Below are 6,458 nucleotides of genomic sequence, written 5' to 3' on the forward strand. Positions count from 1 at the left end.
AGTGTCAGATATCAATTGTTGTTTTCCGTTAAAATAAATATGCCATTATTAGATGCTCTTTTTAACATACCGATTCGTATCCTTATAATTTTTGAGAATCTTCAACCTCAAAACGTCGCTTCAAAATAGAAAACGAAGAACAAATAAAATGTTTTACTATATTCTTTGGATTCATGATTCCTTAGTATACTATTGCTAAAGATTGATTTGAAAAGTTTTGCTGTGGAAAAATTTAGCGAAATAAACGATTTCAATTATTTGTAATTCCATGAAAAAGATTGAACTATTCTACTATGTTGTTTTAATTAATTTTTTACTATTGTATTATCACAATATATGCGATATTGCTTCATTTACACGTTATTAGCGCACAAAAGGTAATATGGTAATCATGGCGAATAACATGAAACGAATATAACCTATACAGGTAGAAAACATGAATTAGATGGTGCTGTTAAGTACTACTCAAAAGGCAAGGTATGCTAATAAAGGGATGAGAGACATAAAGGAACTTTTTACCTGCTTGTGGTGCACCATTATGTTGCTCTTTAATGTACTAAATAAATGCTCTTGCGTTTGTAGTGCATCGACACGTCGTTAGATGGCCTACAAGATATTTGCTTCCTCGCTAGTTGTCGCAAAGTACGTTGCGTTGTATACGGCAAACAAAACGTACCTAATATACTTCCTTCGGTAATGCATGTATTAACACTTTACTGACCGCTAGCGGTTCAACAGTATACGTACTCCTAACCGGCAGCTCAGGCGCAGATACTCCCTGGCGCCGGCTCTGTTTCGGTTTAGACTCTCCAATACCATTCTTTTCGTTCATCGCGAACGGTAAGTTTTTCAAATTGGTATAGAACTGTGGAAACTTACAAAGCAACGCAACTGACACGCAACTGAACAAGGTATCTTAGTACTAAATAACAAATTACTGCTCATATAATGAAAAAATTGTTTATCGCTATGGCAACCGATTAACTATACGTAGGCTATCGGTCGGTAAGTGTCGGCGACAAAAGGCCGATTCATAGACTATCGGTCGGTAAAGTGTTAAAATTAGAACGATGCAGTGAAGTGTAGCGTGGCCCCTGTACAAAGATGACCGCAAAATCGTGAAGCATTCCATTGAAATATGTGTAGTGTTGTGCGGTGTGTGGGTGTGTGAGTATGTGCGCAGCAACATTCCTGAAATAAAAGAAAAGAAATGTCACGTGGCAAGAAATGAGACTAGAAGAGTAGTGAAACACATGAGAAATACATGAAATTGTTATCTATAAACATCTTGTAAATCACATGTTAAATAAATACAGAAATTTCTCTATTTTATCATCTCTACGTGTAATGAAAGCGTCCCTACATATTTATTTCGGCAATTACAATCCACAATTCTGAACACGTAATATGCATTCGGCGTAACCAGAATCTAATATGACAAATAGTTTCTTTTATTTGAAACGACATAAAGTTTGTGAAAGAGGAAGTCATATAGGGCTTTCGTCTTTCTGCAATTACGATGTTTCTCGGAGTAAAACATTTATTTCACAAGTACATCGTACCGCGGCCTCTTATATCGGGGTTCCACGCACTCGTACCGTAGAAATAATGGTCCCAGTAAGCATATCGGCATAGCAAACTACGCGTAACACGTTGGACAACTTGATAATAGCTTGCAGCCTCGAGTTTCAGATCACCAAATTTATTTTGCGGTGATCGAACATCCGGGATACGAAAGATTCCTAATAAACGACTTCCGTTTCTGGAAAATTCAAAATATCAAAAGTTCACCCTAGCAGTGTAAACGTTTTTACGATACTCTAACTATAACTCTAACTCCGACTTTCGTGTCCGATGCATTTTTCATTGGGTAAAACTTGTTAGAAGAATTTCAAAAAGTTCGTATGATATCTTCAAATGTTTTGGATTAGGGTTATCACAAAACATTTATCAAATAATTTTTTTTTAGGCAAGAGACTGGAGAGGTTTCCTATCTGCTCCCTTGAGAGAAACTCAACTCGATCAAAATAACTTGGGCATGAAATACCCGCCTCTACAGTTCAAGGGTTAAATTTTCTTCATATCTTACATCCTTCTACACTCTTTTCCTTGAACAATACAGCAGCAGATCATTACGTCGCGACTGATGGCATAAATGAACGAATAATCTTCTATATTAAATACACAAAAGCAGTTGAACACTTTCGTGGAATTTTAGATAATTTTTTCACACTTTTCATAAACGTATTAATATGTGTCATACGAAGCATGAAATTTCAATTAGCACTCTAATGAGACTCGAAACTTTCAAATGTTTTATATAACACATATAACATATACATAAATGCTTTCTGTGGAAAATCCAAATAACTTTACCAGCTACCGTAACGATGGATGACAGACACGAAGAAACTTTTTACCTGCTTGTGATGCACTGTTATGTAGCTCTCTAAGATCTTAATTTTCGATACTCTGAAAAACCGTAACCGTTATAGAAGAAGCATATAGCGCGAGTATTGCAGAATTGAGTGGAATGTCATTTACGATAGCAACACGGTAATCAGTTTAGCAAGCTCTAACGCATTTTCAACTTCAGGCGGTTCTCTTTTGCTATTTGCCTTGTCACAATTGTCTGTGCACAGGACTGTAGTATGGACCGAATAATAGTTTAACGAGTTTATGGCATTCTTAGAGCGAAATTCGCGACCTGTTGCGCTCGTAGAAACATCGGTATGACAGATCTTCCAACGATCTATATTTGTTATTATCGTTAATCGTAGAAGTCGAGTCGACTCGTCGCTCGAATTCCCAATCGCATGTACTTAATGTCTACCCACGACGAAAAAAGTTTCTATGAAAAACATTTTACAGATATAACGTGGAATGATAACTTCCCCCTCGCTCTTTGAATCTCTCGTAAATCAAATGCCATCATAAAACCTGTTTGATTTATTATGAACGGATGAAAACGAAAAGTCCATTCACGATCATCGTCGACTGTGCTTGTTAATAATCGTAACGATTGCAACTGCATTTACTTTTGTATATGTAATTTTAAATATGAATGCAGCCATTTTGTAGATGATGATATTAATTTAACGACCCAGCTCGATTTTCTTGCTACTGAATTCGCGACCTGTTGCACAACCAGAAGATATGACATTTATGCACTCTTAAATTCCTCGAAGCGATATTAAATTAGTAATTCATCCGTACAACTGCCTCCGTTTTGTGTCTTTCGATTAGTTTGAAAGTTCCATCCTGTTCAAGTAGCTTCAGAACATGAAAATACAGAAAATACAGAAAATACAGAAAGTACAGAAAATACAGAAAATACAGAAAATAGAGAAGATACAAAAAATACAGAAAAATCTTACAGAAACGACAGAGATAAAAAATGATAAAACAACTATAGAAAAAGTAAAACTATTTAAGAAACGGCAGATCAAGTATCGTGGACTGAAAAATATAAGAATAGAAATAATGAAGCTACGCCTATGGATCGAATTCGCTTCGATCTTATTCAGATTTGAAAATTGCCGTAACAATTGCCTTTTGTCGCATTTATTCGACCGATCTACGTCAAAATGCGTGACATTCGAGCGGGAAATTCGTCCGTTGCATGAACTTCAATTAGCGACCTTTCGCCGGTAAAACCTGCAATAAAAGCGATCGCAGATTCTGTCCCTATGTAGCTTCACATTCGAACGAGCACGATCGGATGCTCCATTCAGCCGTTTCATTCATTTACAAAGGTCGAAGGGAATTTTTGTGCCCGATAACGAAACTAACGTTACGGAATTTTGGCAATAAATGCGAAAGAAAAACCGACGTTATATGTTATAACGTTAGACGCGTTGATTGAAAAAGAGAATAATTTGATTCTGGTATTAGTAACCCGTAAAGCATACGTTCCGTCTCTAAAGTATTAAAACTTCGTTGTCGCCAGGCAAAAAACATTTATACAAATAAAGAACAAATTTAAATGCGAAAAGGTTACTAGGTCGTGCAGATTTAACACGCTTCTCGGCTATAAAGGGAATAACAAACAAAAATATGCAAATAATAAATAAAACGTACGCAATCTAGAAACACAGGATACACTGCTGCTAAAATATAATATTTTCTGTATATTGAAAAAGCCTAAAACTGTTTCTTTAGGCATTTCCTGCATATAAACCTTTACAGCGTGTACTTTGCGTATACTATATTGGTATACACAAGCAATATGACGCAGACGAGGCAATAATGACGAGGGAAAATTATTTATCTATTACAGCATTTAGTGCTGTGCATCGCTATCGATCGGTTGGTTCATGAGTAGTCAACGATCGATCAACGCATTGTACACACGTTCTTTAGTTAGGTACAGCTATATATTTGACAACTGCATTTAATTACAGTCCTTAGTTATCCATAAAAGGGTATTAATCGGCAAATACTGAGCACACTATGCACAGAACAAAAAAAATACTACACCGTTCGAAGGTTCAAACCGCTTATTGTTCATTGTTCAATGTGTTACAATGAAGCAATGGTTGCTTTCATTCAACACCCTACCTTACATTATGGCCAGTAAACAATACCATTTCGGTGAGAATAGTGCAAACCACGTTCTTGAACGGACAATTCATTGTTCGAAGTAAGTCGATTGACGATGGTTTCATAGCAGTCAGACATTTTTCATTGGAATTCCGTGTATAATAACGCGGAACGGTTTCAGAAAAGCAACATTGTTCGTTGTATGGACGAGCATACTTGCTCAAGCCAGGCCAACTCAATTAACAAAAAATTTAATTTACGATTTCCTCCGGGATTCCATTTCGCTGAAATAAACCTTTGTCGAATATTCGTTTCGTCTTTTGCCTTGGATGATCGCGCAAAAAAGACAGCGACCGAGCGCAAAATAATGCACAATGCTGTGCACCGAGCTGTCAGAACCAATGCGATGGCGTCACAAAATTATCGACACTCGTCAAATATCGCAAAAACGCCACGAGGAGGCTCGATATAATCATGTGCGTGGTGCACTGTGCGATCTTGTTCAACGAAAGCCTGTGTCGTAATTATGCACAGCGTAACACATGCTACTATGATTCGAAACGGTCAAGATTGCCTAACTCAAGTTAGTTACACGCGAATCATCCGTACCGTCGTTGTTTCAAACCTGACTCGTTCAGAAAAGCATTTTTCATTTTTCGAAAAAAGTGTACACTAGTGTACACTATGGTGGCTGATCGGTACACGCTGTCGCCGTCAAAATTTCTGTATCGCAGAATGGCGTACATGGCTATGATTGAAACGCGAAATGAAGGCATTATCTAATTGACGTTTATTCATCGTATCGTGGATAAAATCCAGTCGTCTATCGAATTAATGGATCATAAGGTAGATCTTTTATTTGCTGCTCGTTTACAAATACGAAACACGGTCTGTTTCATGTATGGTTCCTCGTTGGCACATACGAAATGTCGCTTCTACGAATATTTCATCGACCAATTAAAAGTTTCCCACGTGAATTTTTGAAAGTTTATTCGAACGATCGTGTCTCTCGCGTAAGAATGGCCTAATCGGCCGGTATCGTGACAAACTTGTAACAACAACGCTGATGGAGAATGTAGGAGACACGCTGCGGCTCCTTATTGCTAAACACCCAAAACCGCGCAATATTGGCCGGACGTTACACTTGCCAAGAGTGGGTGTGTCGCGCGTGTGATGTGGCAAACCGTCGCTCTTTGTCGCGCTTCGACGATTTGCATCGTTGATTTCTGCCATCGTAGACACGTGCTTTCACGGAAAATGTGCTCTCACCTACTGATTCCTTCTTGCATTAAAGACAGCAAAGAATAGGTACTGCAGTCGAAAAATGTACAGAAAAATTGATCAGAAACAATCGTACGATATACTCTGCAGTTATCAACTTTAAGTAAAGTTAAACTTTGAAATTCGTCCACTAGAGGAATAGAGGTCTCATAGGCCATACAATATATCGTAATTCATCAAGGTCAAACTTAATTCCGTCAATGTAGTCGATTCGTGGTTTATCTGAGAGTAGTAAATACACGCGAACAGTAATGCGTTTAGATGAAAGGCAAAGACAGGATGTCACTTCTGTACTTTTCCATAGCCTGAAGCGTATCAATGAAATACATGAAATTAACTGTTCGTTGAAATAAGATTTCCCAACGGTGAGTGCAACATCCAAGTCGCCTGGAGGGCCTCGATGCTGGTCATAGAGATTGCTAGAAGGAAGGATAGCTGCGGGTGACGTGGGCTTAGCGTCAGGTTACTAGCAACATTGGCAATATCCTGTTTTTCTAGGGCTGCGGAATTAAATATTTGTCGCGACGAAACAAGAGTTACGTCGCAGTTCGTAGCCATCTCCGGGGGAATAGAAGGATACCCAAACGATACTAGCAACCCTTTGAGTGCCCCCCGGGCGCGGGCGTCGGGCGCCA

The 6,458-nt window shown here is 38.2% G+C and overlaps 1 pseudogene; it reads left to right on the top strand.

Moving 5' to 3' along the window:
- Nucleotides 1–1,039: 1,039 nt before the first annotated feature.
- LOC112213263 lies at nucleotides 1,040–1,138 on the top strand (annotated as a pseudogene).
- Nucleotides 1,139–6,458: the final 5,320 nt, after the last annotated feature.

Source organism: Bombus impatiens, unplaced genomic scaffold (genome assembly GCF_000188095.3).
Source record: "Bombus impatiens unplaced genomic scaffold, BIMP_2.2 scf_0551, whole genome shotgun sequence".
NCBI lineage: Eukaryota > Metazoa > Arthropoda > Insecta > Hymenoptera > Apidae > Bombus > Bombus impatiens.